The sequence below is a fragment of the Hyperolius riggenbachi genome, chromosome 9, assembly GCF_040937935.1.
Source record: "Hyperolius riggenbachi isolate aHypRig1 chromosome 9, aHypRig1.pri, whole genome shotgun sequence".
Taxonomy (NCBI): domain Eukaryota; kingdom Metazoa; phylum Chordata; class Amphibia; order Anura; family Hyperoliidae; genus Hyperolius; species Hyperolius riggenbachi.
In genome coordinates, this window is record NC_090654.1 from 270,124,466 (window position 1) to 270,142,233 (window position 17,768).

Sequence of the window (17,768 nt, forward strand, 5' to 3'; positions counted from 1 at the left end):
GCAGTCTTTGTGGGGATGGCCCCAAGTCTTCGGCCCAGGGGGAGCACACTGAAGTAACGGTGGCCTGGGTCCGAGGGATCATTGGCAATCCTCAATGCCCTGGATTTCAGTCTCTTGTTGTGCAGTAGTGCAAGTGAGTGGAGGGGGCACCCGATGATCCTCTCCGCCGACCTGATGACCCTCTGTAGTTTGAGCTTGTCACTGGCGGTGGCGCCAGCATACCAGACCAGGATGGAAGAGCAGAGGATTGACTCGATGGTGGCGGAGTAGAATGTATGTATGTGTGTATGTGTGTGTGCCTAGATAACCTTGACTGATTTGAACGAAACTTGGTATACAGATCCCTTACTACCTGGGATGATATGTTCTGGGGGTCTCGCGGCCCCCCTGCACACCTGGGCGGAGCTACAAACAGCAAATCAGATTTCACCCATTCATGTCAATGGAAAAAAATGGAAAAGGCTGCCATTCTCACAGTAATCAAGCCAGAGTCCCCACACTTGGCACAGTTGGTCACTTTGTGACCGAGGTTACAAATCCAGGAAAAGTGGGCGGAACATAAAACAGCCAATCAAATTTCAGCCATTCATTTTAAATGAAAAATGTAAACTGCAGCCATTCTTACACTGTTATTGGCAGGGTTTTCAAACTTGGCACACTTGGTCACTGGGTGAATGATTTTAGGGCTCGTTTCCACTATTGCGGTGCGGAATCGCCTGGATTCCACCGCTGATGAAATCACATGCGGATGCAATTCCCCGTGCGTTTTTTGCCGCGAATTCGCATAGGTGAGGGTATATGCGATTTTAACCATGTCACTGCCTGTGTGAATTTACATTGGTACCTATGCGAATTTGCGGCAAAAAACGCATGCGATTCACATGCGATTCGCATGCATTCCACTCGCAGGCGAATTCTGCGGCTCTTTTGTGCGTTTTTTCACCGCTGAAAAAAACGCACCTCAACAACGCTACAGTGGAAACAGGCCCATCCACTTGCATTACATCTGCGAATCCGCATGCGTTGGACGCATGCGGATTCGCGATAGTGGAAACGAGCCCTAAAGATTCAAGAAAGTGGGTGGAGCCTACAACAGCCAATCAAAATTCACCTATTGATTTTCAAGGGTTATATTTAAACTGCTGCTATTCTAAGGCCCCGTTCACACTTGCGTTTCTGTAAAGAACGGACCGGATGACCGGACCGGATCCGATCTGGATCGGAACCGTACGGTTCCAATCCGGATTCGATCCGGATCCGGTCCGTTTGCATCAGGTATGAATACGGCTGTGATCCGGATCCGTTTGGTGAAAGAGATAACAAACTATATAATATTGTTGGGGTCTGGAAGGTCTGCAGAAGGTGCACCTGTAGAATCAGGTCCTGCGCTGTGTAGGGCCTCACCTCCACGTCCCACATATACTGCCAAACAGCTCCAGCACAAAGTCACTGCTGCTCCACCCCAGAAATGCTGGGCCCATCATATGTGTCCCCATCTAAAATGGCCGCTAGAAAACGCATAGGAAGTAGGATAGAACGTCAGGTTTTTATAGCCAGAGTGTTCTGTGCTTTCCGTTTCCCATTGGTTTCTATGCACGGATGGTGCAGTCAGGCTCCGGTCCGGGTGCGTGGGCCAAAAGGGCCGGACCCAAAAAATAGCGCATGTTGGAAAAGTGTCCGGAGTCTGGATCCGATCCGGCTCCGTTCAGTACGGAACGGACGCCTGTGAACGGACGCATAGACTTTGCATTGCTATGCCGAACGTCCGTTCCGTTTGTACAGTATACGGTCCGGATCCGGCACGGCAAATCCGGACAGCGAACGCTAATGTGAACCAGGCCTTACACTGTTAATAGCAGAGGCTTTAAACTTGTTACAGTGGGTCATTGGGTGACTGGGGTCCAAATTCACTAAAGGGGCCACAAACAACCAATCAGATTTTCTTGGTGGATAAACTGCTTCCATTGACACATTTTGGATGCCAGGAACCTGAAAGCTCACAAACTTGGTCAATGAGTGACTGTGTGTTCAGTTTACAAAAAGTGGGCGGAGCCAAAAACAAATTTCACTGGGAAAATATAAACTGCAGCCATTCTTACACCGTTAATGGCAGGGTTCTTAAACTTTGCACAGTTTGTCACTGGGCGAATGAGATTAAGATTTTGGAAGGTGAGTGGAGCCTACAACAGCCAATCAAAATTCACCTTTTCATTTTCAAAGGAAATATTTAAGCTGCTATCATTCTTATACGGTTAATAGCAGATGCCTCAAACCTTGTACAGTTGGTCACTGGGTGACTAGGGTTCAAATTCAGAAAGGGGGCAGGGCCACAAACAGCTAATCAGATTTGTTTATTTTTCAATGGGAATATACAAAGTATTGATATTAACCCATTCAGGTTCCGTCGTTTTCACGTGAGAAATGTTGACCATGCCATTCATTGGCCTATAACTTTATCACTACTTATCACAATGAACTGATCTATATCTTGTTTTTTCCACCACCAATTAGGCTTTCTTTGGGGGTACATTTTGCTAAGAGCCACTTTACTGTAAATGCATTTTAACAGGAAGAATAAGAAAAAAATGGAAAAATTCATTATTTCTCAGTTTTCAGCCATTATAGTTTTAAAATAATACATGCCTCCATAATTAAAACTCACGTATTGTATTTGCCCATATGTCCCGGTTATTACACCGTTAAAATTATGTCCCTATCACAATGTATGGCGACAATATTTTATTTTGAAATAAAGGTGCATTTTTTCCATTTTGCATCTATCACTATTAACAAGTTTAACATAAAAAAAATATAGAAATATTTCATCTTTACATTGATATTTAAAAAGTTTAGACCCTTAGGTAAATATTTACATGTTTTTTTTTATTGTAATGTTTTGTTTTTATTATAGTAAACATTTTATTTGGGTAGTTTTGGGAGGGTGGGAGGTAAACAATACATTTATAATGTAAATGTGTGTTAATTTTTTTTTTTTTTTACATTCAGTTGTAGTATTACTTTTTTGGCCACAAGATGGCGGCCATGAGTTTGTTTACATGACGTCACTCTAAGCGTAACACACGCTTAGAGTGACGCATCGGGAAGGGAACAGCCAGAAAAAGCACAGCTTCCGAGAGAAGCTGTCGCTTTTTCAGCAGGGGAGAGGAATCAGTGATCGGGCACCATAGCCCGATACGTTGTTCCGTGGCTACCGAATCCGCTACCGGGAGTGCGCGTGCACGCGCGCGATCGGCCACGGGAGCGCGCGGTAGCGCGCATGGTTCCTGGACGTAGTTTCTACGTCCAGGAACCAAAATAGGTTAAGGACCCCAAAGCTGATAAACTTGATAATTGAGTGACTGTATGTCAAGGTTAGAAAACGTGGGCGGTGCCAACAACTAAATTTTTATATGGCAGGGTTCCCAAACTTGACACAATTGGCCACTGGGTGACTGGAATTAATATTCAGAAATGTAGGTGGAGCCTACAACAGCCAATTAAAATTCACCAATTGATTTTCAAGGGGAATGCTAAAATTCTTACACTGTTAATGGCAGAAGCCTCAAACCTGATACAGTCAGTCATTGGGTGACTGGGGTCTAAATTCACTAAAGGGGGTGGAGCCACAAACAGCCAATTAGATTTGATAGATTGATTTCAGCCATTCTGTTATTGGCAGGGTTCTCAAACTTGACACAGTTGGCCACTGGGTGACTGGAATTAATATTCAGGAAAGTGGGTGGAGCCTACAGCAGGCAATCAAAATTCACCTTTTGTTTTTCAATGGGAATATTTACATTGCTGCCATTCATACACTCTTAATGGCAGTGGCCTTAAATCTGGTACAGTCAGTCACTGGGAGACTGGGGTTTAAATTCTGAAAAGGGAGAAGGCCAAAAACAGCCAATCAGATTTGTTTAATTTTAATGGGAAGTTGCAACTTATTGATGCCAAGTACCCCAAAGCTCATAAACTTGGTCATTGAGTGCCATTTTTACTGTTAAAAGCAGATGCCTCAAACCTGCTACAGTTGGTCGAGTGACTGGGGTTCAAATGCTGGAGAGGGGCGCAGCCACAAACTGCCAATCTGATTTCTTTAATTTCTATGGGAATATACAAATTATTGATGCCAAAAACCCCAAAGCTCATAAACTTGGTCATTGAGTGTTTGTGCGTTAGGGTTAGAAAAAGTGGGTGGAGCCAGCACGAGTCAAATACCTACACGAGCAATGCTCATTAGTGGGTGGAGACAAATACAAATTTCACTGGGAAAATGTAAACTGCAGCCACTCTTACACTGTTAATGGCAGGTTTCTTAAACATTGCACAGTTGGTCACTGGGTGACTGGGATTAATATTCAGAAAAGTGGGTGGAGACTACAAAAGTGAATGAAACTTCACCTATTGCTTTTAAAGGGGAATATTTAATTGCTACCATTCTTGCACTGTTAATGGCATAGGCCTCAAACCTGGAACAGTTAATTATTGGGTGACTGGGATTCAAATTCAGAAAAGGGGGCGGAGCCACAAACAGCCAATCAGAGTTTTTCATTTCAATACAAACTATTTATGCCAAAGACAGCAAAGCTCACAAACTTGGTCATTGAGTAATTGTGTGTTAGGGTTAGAAAAAGTGGGCGAGGCCAACACCAGCCAAATACATACCCGGGCAACGCCGGGCAATCAGCTAGTATATATATAAGCCAGGTTCTAAAAATATAAAAGCTGACGCTTTGTCTAGAAGCTTTGAGACTGACTGCGTTCCACCCACTACTCCCGAGAACATCTTACCTCCAAGCCGAGTAATTGCTGCACTTCAGACTACTGAATTTCCTGATGTCCATGCAATATTACAACCCTACCAATCTGACAGTCCTATTGATAAACCATCTGATGTGGACTACGTTCCTTTACAGTTTCGTTTTCAGGTTCTCCAGTTATTTCATGAAAGCAAACTGGCAGGTCATCCAGGTGAGACTAAAACATTTGAGCTTTTGTCTCGGCATGTGTGGTGGCCCTCTCTTCGAAAAGATTGTAAGGCTTTTGTGGCAGCCTGCACCACTTGTGCCAGAAGTAAATCCTCTCGGATTGCTCCTCGGGTCATCCTATGCCTTTGCCTATTCCTTCCAGACCCTGGTCTCATTTATCTATGGATTTCGTGGTGGATTTACCTCCTTCTGGTGGTAAGAAAGTGATCTGGGTTGTCATAGACCGTTTCAGTAAGATGGCTCACTTCGTGCCTATTGCTGGGTTACCCTCCGCTCAAGACTTGGCTAAATTGTTTGTGGTACACATTTTCCGGTTATATGGAATTCCCGACAATATTGTCTCTGATCGGGGTCTCCAATTTATCTAACACTTTTCGTGCCATCCTGGGAATTACTTTGTCTTATTCTTCTGGTTACCATCCAGAGACTAATGGGCAAACAGAGAGAACTGATCAATCTCTAGAACAGTTTCTACGATGCTTTGTCTCAGATTGTCAGGAGTCATGGCTTGACTTCCTTCCATTTGCTGAGTTTGCCTTTAATAACCTCCCTAGCTCGTCTACCAAAATGTCACCATTTTGGATTGACACCGGTCAGAATCCCAAATTCACGTGTTTCCCTTCCTCACCATCTGTTTTTCCAGCATTGGAAGAATGGAGTACTCATGTGCAGCGCATTTGGCCTCAGGTTCAGCAGAATTTACAAGGTGCAGTTGCTCGACAAAAACTCTATGCTGATAGTAGACGCTCTTGTGAATTTGAGTTTTCCCCTGGAGACCTGGTCTGGGTCTCTACCCGTATTCTTGCAAATTTGTTCTTGCACCAATGGTTAGGATTTGATGTGCAGGGATCCAATCCGGAGTCAGGAGCACTCAGTAAGAATTCCGCTAGATCCGCACCATCAATTATATCTTTATTTAAAGTACAAAGTTAAAACATGATTCATGTTTTTAACTTTGTACTTTAAATAAAGATATAATTGATGGTGCGGATCTTGAGGAATTCTTACTGGGTCTCTACCCGTAACATCCTGTTACGTCAACCCTCAGCTAAGATGGGGCCCAAGTTTATCGGACATTGGTTTATCGGGTGGTTTGTGGTTTATCGGGTGAAATTGCCTCAAACCATTAAAGAGGTTAATTCCTTCCATTTTTCACTGTTAAAACCTGCTGCCAACATATTGTCATCTGCAGATCCACCACCTCCTATTGAGGTGGATGGAGAACCTGAATATGAAATAGAGAAAATCCTTGATTCTAGAAAAATCTGTAATTCTTTACAGTATTTGGTTGACTGGAAGGGTTATGGACCTGAGGAGAGATGTTGGGTTCCTGCCCGTCAGGTCCATGCTGATCAATTGACTCAGGAATTTCATCGTGACCGTCCTGATAGACCTGGTGGAGAGTGTTCGGAGACCACTCCTCAGGGGAAGGAGGGGTAATGTAACAATCTTACCTTCTCATGGCGGGTCCCACAACGTCTTCCGCAGCGTCTACGGCGGGACTCGCTCGTGTGGGGGGTCTTCCACGCCGTCTTCCTCGGACGGCATACCCGGTACCTCTTTGGCGGTGAATTAGTGCGCGCGCGTGCGCAGTTCGGCCAGGCGCACACGCGTGAGTCAGAGCAGCCTTTACAGGCTGAGGAGGCATGTCTGAAGGCAGACTCGTCCTCCTGAGGGTTGGCTGACTCATCCTGTCTGGAATATTAGGCCAAGTGAGTCAGTTGCTCACTGGCCTTGATACTAATCAGTACGCTGGTTCCTGGCCTAGCTAGCTAGCTAATCTGAGATACATTAATATATTGTGTAGACACACAATATATATGCACTCTAGTCAGTCAGTATTGTTCTTGTGAATTATACCTGGTAATTTATTTGTAATATTCTAGCAATATTATCGAAGTAACATCTACTGTATATTTATCTGTGTAGACTTTTGCCTGCCTCTTGACCTCGCTCTAGTCCGATCCTTCTGTACCGCTGCCATCTGATACACATGTTTGACTCGGCCTGTCCCTGGCTCCGTTATTGCCTGATCCTTACAATACGACTGACATTTGACATATGTGTATGACTCTGCTTGTTTATTGACTACGATTTTAATCAACTACTCTGTACCTCGATATCTCTGACTCTGTGTGTGTCTACGGCCTGGTCCTCCTGACTACTCTTATGTACTAATTGTGTGTTATATTGTACGTTACCGCATCACGTATCAGCGTGACAGTTTTAGAAGAAAACTAAGAAAGTGTGTTCTACACCTTCAACTTTTTTTCTCCAGATCTTTCTTCTGAGGTCAGAGTAACTTTTTGTAACGATCTGTTGCAGTTTATCCACCCACAACGCAATTAAACCCTCCACTCAGCGACTCTCTGTCATTGTATCTTTACTGGAACATTCTGTGTAGGTCTGAAAGGAGATGTTGCATTATGAGCAGATTGCTCTAGATGTAGTAATGGCCTCAGTTGGCTGCGGTGACGGTCTTTGTGTGTTCAAGGGAAGTAAAGTCTTTTACATTTTCATAGAATGAAATAAGGGGAATCAGCAGAAACCCGGCACAATGTTTGTCCATCGATGTTTACCCCGCCAGAGATTTGAAACACAATTAGCCAGTATGAGGCCTTAGATGTTTGCGCGGCTTTGTGGACGCCGGTAATTTATGTCACATGGTGATGTCGATCATGAATCAATAAATAATGTCTTCCAATTTAAGGATACTCTACTGCAGTTCTGTTTTACAGACGTTGAAAAGGAAAGCCGTTATTTCGGCACGTGCTGGAGACGTAAATGGGAACATCACCAGGTGTCATTGCGTTGGCTATTCAATACAAATAACCTTTGCATTTTATAGTTGTTCCTTCAATGGGTAATTCCACTTTCAATATGAAATTGCTGTAACCATAGATTTGGGCCGTGCAAGTCTTTTGTCATTTGGGCCGGTTTTACATTTATTTTTGCATTGCAGTCAGGATGTGATGCTTCTGCCGTACTCACCGCAATGCAAAAAATTACAAGCATATGGCAAAATGCGCTAACAGAGTCATAGGCATAGCGCCGCTACCCACTCAGTGACGTACTGCCTGTTGGGCAGAAAGTACATCCCAAGTATTCCTGTTGGTCCCCGTATTTGTGTCCCAACGCACCGCAATCCCCCTCGGTGAAAAGTCTGCATCGTCTATTGACTCCAATGACTTCCGTCTTCACTGCACCGCCACGGAAGTCATACAGTAATGCGCCACTGACAGGGACGGATCTAGGGGGGGGCAAGCGGGTCTCTTGCCCCAGGCGCAGTTTGTTGAATTCTTAAAAAGGCGGCAAAATTTGGATGGGGAATGGGAGTTTAGGCGCCAAAACCTGACCTTGCCCCAGGCGCAACTTGGGGCAACTTGGTCTAGATCCGTCCCTGGCCACTGAAATTCTGGCACAACACGGTACGTGTGCTAGGCCCCATTGCCTTGCATTGCTGTTGCGTCACCCTGGGTTAAAACAGGGTAATGCAACGCACACTTGCTATGCAAGTGTAAAAGGGGCCTCAGTGTTGTTATAAATCAGCCTCTTCTTTCAATTTGCAGTAAAATAAGAATTTCCAAAGCTTAGTCAGTGATCACATGTGCAGGATTGTAAACCAGTGGGGTAACAGCCCCCGCAAACAAGGGGATCTTCCATTGCCAGGCCTCCCTTCTGTGTTCCCCGGGCTGTATCAGACGCAGAGATCAGGGCAGCAGCAGTGATGACCGGGGATTATCTCTTCCACCGTTGGGTCTCTGCAGGCTCCCACTGCAGCAACTAGGTTAGGGGTAGGGAACCTATGGCTCGGGAACCAGATGTGGCTCTTTTGATGGCTGCATCTGGCTTACAGACTAAACAGTAGGGGATGATTCCAGCTTACAGACAAATCAGTAGGGGGGCTGCCGAGCCGGAGGGGTAGCGGGTAGGACGGGGGTATTGGGCTTAGCGGTGGGGAGGGGGGTCGGACCCCCCCGTCCCTCGCCTGGGTCCCCCGATCTGCACTCCCCTCCAGCTGTAATAGGAAGCTGCCGATGCCCAATAGTAAGAGGCATTGGCGGGGAGGACTCACCTTATCCACGTTCCAGTGTGCGCTCCACTGACTTCACTTCCTGCATCGCCGCCCACTGTAATGTAAGTGGACGGCGATGCAGGAAGTGACGTCAGTGGAGCGCACACTGGAACGCGGATAAGGTGAGTCCTCCCCGCCCGTGCCTCTTACCATTGAGCATCGGCTGCTTCCTATTACAGCTGGAGGGGAGCGCTGATCGGGGGACCCAGGCGAGGGAGGGGGGGTCCGACCCCCCTCCCCACCGCTAGGCCCAATACCCCCGTCCTGCCCGCTACCCCTCCGGCTCGGCGGCCGCCCCCCCCACACCCACGGACGGGCGGGTGCCGCCCCTAGAAGTTTGCCGCCTGAGGCAAACGTTTCACCCCGCCTCATGAGCGGGCCGGCCCTGAGCGCAGCTTAGTGTGGCAGCGCAAGTAACGTTTTCAAAGTAGACACACTACTGCTGTATGTAGCATGCACTACTAACTTACTCATACTCCCCCAAAACTAAAAACTAACTGTCCTACTCTGGACCCTGTCAGGACCAGTGACTTTATAGGACGAGATCCACGCACTTTGATTGGCCTAATAGGCTGCCTGTCACTTGACAACATATTGGGCCGAAGTGTGGGGAGGTCGTTCTAGAAAGTGAATCAACCCCCAAGTCACCTAGCTAATTGTACAAGCTGTTAGTGGGTTTTTCTACTGTCTGGCTCTCGGGGAAATTGCTGATGTTGCTGAAACCCAAGAGAAGCTGAAGATGTGTCTGACACTTCTGCTGCCCGGGGGATCAACTGTATACACAGCACCATGTCAACAGGGACGTGAGCCCTCTGCTCCATACGTGCACTGTCCCCGTTTGAAACAGATTGTATGGATCCCAGGGAAACACATTTTAAAATATGTGGTGTTTATGTCTCTCTCAGCCAAAAAGGTTCCTGACCCCTGCACTAGGTGATACTGTCCTCTCTGGTCTCTGCCCTCCTCTTGGTCTTCCGCATGGTGTGTGTGACATGCAGAGGAGAGGAGCTCAGCGAGGAAGGTAGAAGCCAAAGGACACCTAGGCTCATATGCAATTCACCTTTTCCTAGGAGATAATTTTTAATCATCTGTTTACAACAACTTTTTAGCACCTTGCTCGCTTGTGGTTTGAAAGACTAAACACTCCCCTGGTGATGTCTAACCTTAAACTCCCCCCCCAAGGTGTGCACCTAACCTTAATGCCCCACCCCCCCTGGTAGGTGCCTAAACTGCACATCTCTTTCCCCTGGTGGATGCCTAACCTTAACCGCCCCTTCCCCTGGTGGATGCTTAACCTCAACTCCCCTCGTTGGGCAACTAAGCTAACACCCCTCTCAACTACCCTTAACCCCCCTCCTACAGGCAACTAACTGGAACCTACCCCCATGGGTAACTAGCCCTTAACGCCGGTACGCATCCTATTTATAAGGACGACCACTATAATAGCAGGGACTGGGGCCAACCGCTATGCGAACTGCTTTGCATCCGCTATTTGTAGCCGTAGTTTTCATAGCGGGCGGCTGAAAGAGGCTCCTGATTAGTTCCTGTAAAAGTGGTTTATATAACATGAAGGAGCTTTAGCACAGGTCAGGACTACAATTTGTGCCGGGACTCTTGGTTTAAACTGATTCGTACTATCAAAATGTTCTTGTAGAAAGACATGCAGGTGCTCCGGCAATAGCGTATTATCGTACTGATTGGTTTCTGGCCTAGATGGGTTTCTTCATTCGGTGTTATGCAGTCCTCAGAGCGGACAACTGTCATGATGAAAAATGCTGAATACGAACCCCCACTCATCATCCGAATACCTTGCCTGACGGTCTATCAGTCATAGATCGACGATCTGTCAGGTGACACGGACCCTCATCTTCCATCACCGAGAGGAATGTCCAGTCCCACCTCCGCTGTCATTCCTCTCACAGACCTATAGCTGGATTCATCATACCGAGAAAACACTTGGGTATGACAATATAGATAGTGGAAAGGTAGCCATACACTATGGACAGAGCAGCTGAGGGACCTCAGTACGAGGTGTGAGCTTTATATTGGGCCCAGTGGCGTAGCTAAAGAGCTGTGGGCCCCGATGTAGGTTTTACAATGGGGCCCCCCAAGCACTCTATACATAACAATTGATACGGCGCACCAAAACCTGCCAATGGCAACTACAGTGTCAGTGCCAGAGGTGCAAGAAGGGGATGGGGAACAGCTTATTAATGATTACTACTATTCAAAGTATTTATAGAAGTGATTATTATGAGCACAGGACCAATAGAAAGCTAATAGTGTACTTGAGGGAGGGCCCTTCGGGACCCCTCTGGCCCAACGGCCCCCATGCCGTTGCTACCTCTGCACCCCCTATTGCTACGCCCCTGATTGGGCCTCAGTGAGCTAAACTATATGAACTATTAACCTTTTTTAATCTATCCCCTGCATTTAGAAGCTCTTCTCTACCAGGCAAGAACTTGCCTTCTTATTGGAGGTGGGGAGCTCTGGGAAATCTGTGACATCTAGGAAGCAGGGGAGGTCCTGACCAAAGCAGATGAGGACTGGTGGTGATGACCGCAGGAGGAGAGTAGAATGTTCTCTAAACCTGCAAGATTGTTTCAAACGCCACACCAGGATCTCTACATTAAACATCAGCGTTGGCTTCAAAATGTTGGCAGCTTGGTTATGTTACTTTCAAAATACATTTTATTGGTGTCACACTGGGCACATTTAAACCAGAAATGATCACACTGAGTTGGAATTAGACACGAATATTTGACAAAGCTCATAACCGGCTGCTCCCCTCCCTCCTCTTCTCTAGAATTTCGACAATATGAATCTGATACTCTATTACTATTGCTTATTAAATTACAGAGAGTGCAGAGACGGGAACGGTGTCCTTGATGCCGAATGTGCTCCTTAACACGAAGAAAAGTGGCTTAACATTCTTCTGTTTGACTTCAAGCTAATCGATGTGAATTCAATAATGCAGGGAGCGAAACACCCATACCTGTACCGTGTCTCCTGCAAGCGCTCTGGGTGAAGGATGAGTCCCGACTACGGGAGTCATCCTCACTTCTTCTCACTTTCATAACCGTGGCGAAGGATGGCTTTAAAAATGAAAGCGACAGTAATGGGTCTGTCCTAAACAACAAAACATTTGTAAAGCACTTTTCTCCCAAAGGACCCAAAGCACATAAACTTGTCTCTCAGTACATAGTTGTGGTTTGGGATGTGTTACGGGGGAAAAGTTATGTGTTTGTAAATGCCAGACTGAACACTTTTGATTTAAAGAGAAACTGTAACGCACTATGATACCCATTCCCTCTATACCTTCTTTCCTTTCTTCCTTGCTTATCTCTCTCACCTGTCCTCCATTTTCTTCTTTCATGATCTTTCCCGTGCCTTTTGACTCTATTTTGACTTTCCATCTCTCTACTCTCACCTTCCTTCTCGCCCCAACATCTCTCATTCTCTCCTTCATTTTATCCTTTGTTGCTTCTTTCCCCATCTCTCTTTCCACCGACTCCTTCCTTGGGTCTTTTTGCTCTCTCTTCCTGCCATTTGCCTTGCCTAGAAGACCATCCTACGCTTCTGACTGAATGAGTTAATGGGATTGAGCGCGATCTTCCCAGGCGAGAGGTGAGGAGGAAATGATCTTCTCCATAAGCATATTCTGCTGCTAATCGTATGACTTCCTCACGGTATATCCAATCCATTAGAGGAATCAATAGTTTCCTATTTTACCTTTGCGTGCCGATAGCCAGGAAGACACGGAGTGTAATGGACCTGTCATTGTATTCCAGGAAAAATGATCTGTCCATCTACGAGAAGGAGGCCCAGGATGCTGGCGGTGAAATTACAGCACAGAGCTTCTTTACAAAGGTCAAAATCTATACAGTATCATATTATTAAGGGGGCTTCGCTGAAAGATTTGTTCACGTTGTGCTTCAATTTGGGAATTTTTGTCTTTGAATTGTGTTATATGTTGGCTTATGGTTTTTTTTCCCTAAGCAAACAGATCCCATTCCCATGGCTGAAAATACAGGAACACTGCACCCACATGGGCCAGAAGAACTTTCAATTAGAAACCTATAGGCAGAGCCGGATCATCCACAAGGCAAACCTAGGCAGTTGCCTAGGGCCTGGAGAGATTCTAGGGGCCTGGTGGATGCTAGCCCCACCAAATCTTACTAAAAAAGCAGGGTGATCATTAGCGGTGGGCAAAAAGTGCTATCTTGCGCAAAAGGTGCACTAATGTAGTAATTATCCGTACTACACAACCAATTCAGTGTCTATTTAAGGGCTCTGCCTCTGACACAGGTGACTGACCAGGCTTTGAATTTTGGCTCTTTCTGCTCAATAAGCCAGCACCTCACTAAGGAGCCCTTGGTCAAGACTCCCAAACGCTGCTATTGCCCATTGAGCGTGCCCTAGTGGCTGCAGCTCAAGCGCTTTGGGTCCGCCAGGAGAAATGTGCAATATACTGTAAATGTTGTTTGTCTTTTCTTGCTTTGATTCTTGGCTGTCACATCACCGGATGTCACACTGCCACCATGTTTGTTTTATTCTGTTGTGACACCTTGATTGTTTTATTCTACTGTGATAAAAGTGATTTGCCAAATGTCAGGGGCAGCTTCAGTGGGAGAAGTCCACCAAAGGCTTCATCTTGCTGCGGCTGTCTCCTTACAGTGGGACGAGTTTAGCTGGAAGAGGTGCACAGAGATTAATAGAGGTCGGTCTGTGATGGTAATAGCAGATAACTCTCCATAATGACTCCAATAACAGCTCTACACTGCGGCACAGAGGTGCAAGGTCACCCAGGAGGACACAGGCGGCAAGGCCACAGCTAATTCAGCATTTGTGTAACCGGCAGCGCCAGCGAGACCTTCACCTTCTCTTATGCAATGACACAGATTGTGTTTATGTTCAAGAGCAAGCACTGGAAATAGCAGTAACAGAACTAGCAGGAGATGTTTTGCGAAAAATCCTTAAAGGGGCACTATGGCGAAAAATTGTAAAATTTAAAATATGTGCAAACAGACAAATAAGAAGTACATTTTTTCCAGAGTAAAATGAGCCATAAATTACTTTTCTCCTATGATGCTGGCACTTACAGTAGGTAGTAGAAATCTGACAGAAGCGACAGGTTTTGGACTAGCCCATCGTTTTATAGGGGATTCTCATGGATTTATTTATTTTCAAAAGCACTTAGTGAACGGCAGTTCCTCTGTCCACTGGCCAAATAACTGCAGCGAGCAGGGAAGCTGGCCAGCACCATTGTTTAAATCATTTTTAGGGAATATCTTTATAAAGAATAAAAGCCTTGCTGAGAATCCCCTATAAAGAGATGGACTAGTCCAAAACCTGTCACTTTTGTCAGATTTCTACTACCTACTGTAAGTGACAGCAACATAGGAGAAAAGTAAATTATGGCTCATGTACTTATTTGTTTATGTTGTTTGCACATATTTTAAATTTTACAATTTTTCGCCATAGTGCCCCTTTAAAACATTACACAATTTAACCACTTTACTCCACAGGCTGTTTTACCTTTCCTATCAACAACAATTTTCACCTGGCAGCGCTCCTCTCATTCATTTGGCCACAACTTTAACACTGCTTTTAACACCTAAATGATCTATATCTTGTTTTGTTTTTTCACCACAAATTAGGCTTTTGGGGGGGTGATATTTCTTTTCAGTAATTGCTTTATTTTCTATGCATTTTAAAGGGAAAAATAAGGGGGGAAAATGGAAAAAAGTACACTTATTCTCAAATTTCACCCCCTGTAGTTTTAAAATAAACAATGCTATTAAAGATAAAACCCTCACATTTTATTTGCCCATTTGTCCCAGCTATCACAACATTTAAATTATGTTCCGAGTACAATGTATGGTGACAATGTATTATTTGGAAATGGTGTTTTTTTTCTGGTGTGTTTTTGTACCCTAGTAATAATTACAGGCCCTTATTTGCAAAAATATCAGTAATATACCCTCATGACATACATATTAAAAAAAATCCCTAAGTAACTATTTTATGTATTTTTTTAAATGTTGTCTCTTTATTTTATTAATTTTATTTTAAATATTTTACTTTGGTAACTATGGGGGGGGGGGGGGCATTGTTATTAAAACAAAGTTTTTTGAGGTACAGATAAGGATACAAACAAGCACAGGCAACAACAACAAAAAATACGTGCAAAACTAGTACATGTGCTAAAACAGCAGTAATAAAGATAAGTTATCTATTGGAACAACATAATCAAAGGATATGGAGTGAAACACATCATGTATCTGAACAAACATAACAAGATAAAGACGGGTTAATTTATTTCTACTTAACTTTGTAACCTTAATATGTGTATTTTGTATGCATTTTTTTCTTTAACTGCTAGATGCCACTACATATTTTATTCTTTGTGCTCTAAAGAGAGCCCAGAGCACACAGGCAGCGTTTGATACAGGAATGATCATTGGCTTCTTCTTGAAGCCATGATCCTTCCTTTACAGGCACTTTAAATGGCTCAGGGAACATATGTTCCCGTTCACCAGTCACAGATCTTCAAGTCCTGATGGGCTGAGCAACACATTAAAACATCCTGTTTGCAGCTAAGAGGGGCAAACTGGGCGTTTTACTGCATTCCGTTTGCAAGAACTGGTTAAAGAAAACACAAGTCATTAAAAGAAAATAAAAAAGTAAATACTTACTTAAGGAGAGGGAAGCCTCTGGATCCTCCAGAGACTTCCCACGCTGTCCTCAGATTCTACATCGTTGCCCAGCCGGGACCCTTCTTAACATCGGGGCTGCACTGCTCTTCTCGCACTGCGCAGGAGCAGTACGGTCGCGCTTGTGCTTGAAGATGAATGCGGTCCCGATCATATTACAAGACTTTGACGGTAAACTTTGGATGGTCCGAGCTTGGCAAGGGATGGGGGGGGGGGGGGGGGGCTGAGGGTGCCATGGGAAGCCTCTGTAGGATCCGGAGGCTTCTCTCTTTTTAGGTATGTGATTTTATTTTTTACCAGAGCTTCGGCTCAGGTACACTTTAAAAAAGTAGTTTGCATGGCCTACACATGCTGATATATTTATGCTAAACGATGTTGGAGCTGGAGCATGCTCCTAATGAGACAACAGATGGTCTACTGGGTATCTACTACCAAATCTGGACCAGGGCATCAGTGAGCTCCTGGACAGTCTGAGGCACAAACTTGTGGCTTCGGATAGGCCAAAACTTAATGTTGTAAAGTGTTTGGTCGGGAAGGGTCCAATGGGGTCTAGTCCATGGTTTCAATTTCTTCATCCTCCAGGAACTGCCTGCATACTCTTTCCACATAAGGTCAGGCATTGTCTACACCAGGAGAAACCCAGAGCCCACTGTACAAGCGTAGGGTCTGACAATGAATCCAAGTTGAGGTGTCATTGTCTAGCCTGTAGAGTTCTGTGTGATGGTCTGGGGAGGCAATTCCCTCCATGGATATGCCTCCCCAAACCATCACTGACCCACCACCAAACTGACCATGCTGAATGATGTTACTTCCTGTTACATCCTGCAGCATAATGTCCTTCATGGCTTCTCTGATCCTTGCCTGACACATGGATTCAGGGTGAACCTGCTGTCATCTGTGAAAAACATAGGGTTCCATTGGTGGACCAGACAATTCTGGACCTGTCCAGCTCACCTACAGTAACTTCCTGTCTCCTGGAATCTCCTCCATGCCCTTATGTGCTGGGAGACACAATAAACCTTCAGGCAATGGCTCGTATTCATGTGTCATCCTGGAGGAGTTGCACTACCTACCTCTGTTGTTTCTGGTTTCAGTAGCTGTATACTTTTCTCTACTACATTATTCTATTGTGCTGCCATCATTATGATCATCATAATTGAGCTGTATTGCACTCTATAATATGTCTAGTGCTCTTTCAATTCTACACGGGGTAGCAATACTCTTCCATCTTCTGCCCTTTGCTTTTCGCCTTTGGAATATAAGGGTTAGAGATTAAAAACTCTTTGTGTTTATTCCTATGGGGTCCTTTTTGTCCTCCTCCCTGGTACTTTATGGTAGATATGTGGGTCCAACAGTTTTTGTTCATTTTGGATCTTGGGCAACATACTCTACCTTTCTTTTCCTTCTCATTCCATCTCTTCTCTTCTAGGTGGCGTTTTTATTGTTCTCTGTGGTAGCTTCTCTATTCCATTGGAAAACCTGGATTTTGAAATATGTGTCTTTTGTGTGTTTTATTTTCTAGAATTATCTTTGTATATATGGTGGCCTGATGAAGGGTTTCAAAGAAAACCCGAATCGAACGTGTGTCGTTGCCTATACCTAAACTCAGTGTTAAGCCCATTGTATTTATTGTGCTTTATGTCAAGCCAGACCATACCACTTTTTGGTTTTATGAAAAGCTTCCTTTTTGTCTAACGCTCATGAGGACCATGTTGTACACAAAGGAAAAAAACTTTTTTTTAATATTTTTTATTGTGGCAGTGAAGTTTTTCATTACGATTTTGCACTGCAAGATTGTGTCTAAGTATCTTCCTTAAAGGAGTCATCAGGCAAAGTATAGTAAAATGAGTGGTACTTACCGGGGGCTTCCTCCAGCTCCAAGCTCCCAGAATGTCCCTCGCTGCAGCTCTGCACGAAGCCCCCGGTAAGTACCACTCATTTTACTATACTTTGCCTGATGACTCCTTTAAAGGACAATAGTTCTCTCTA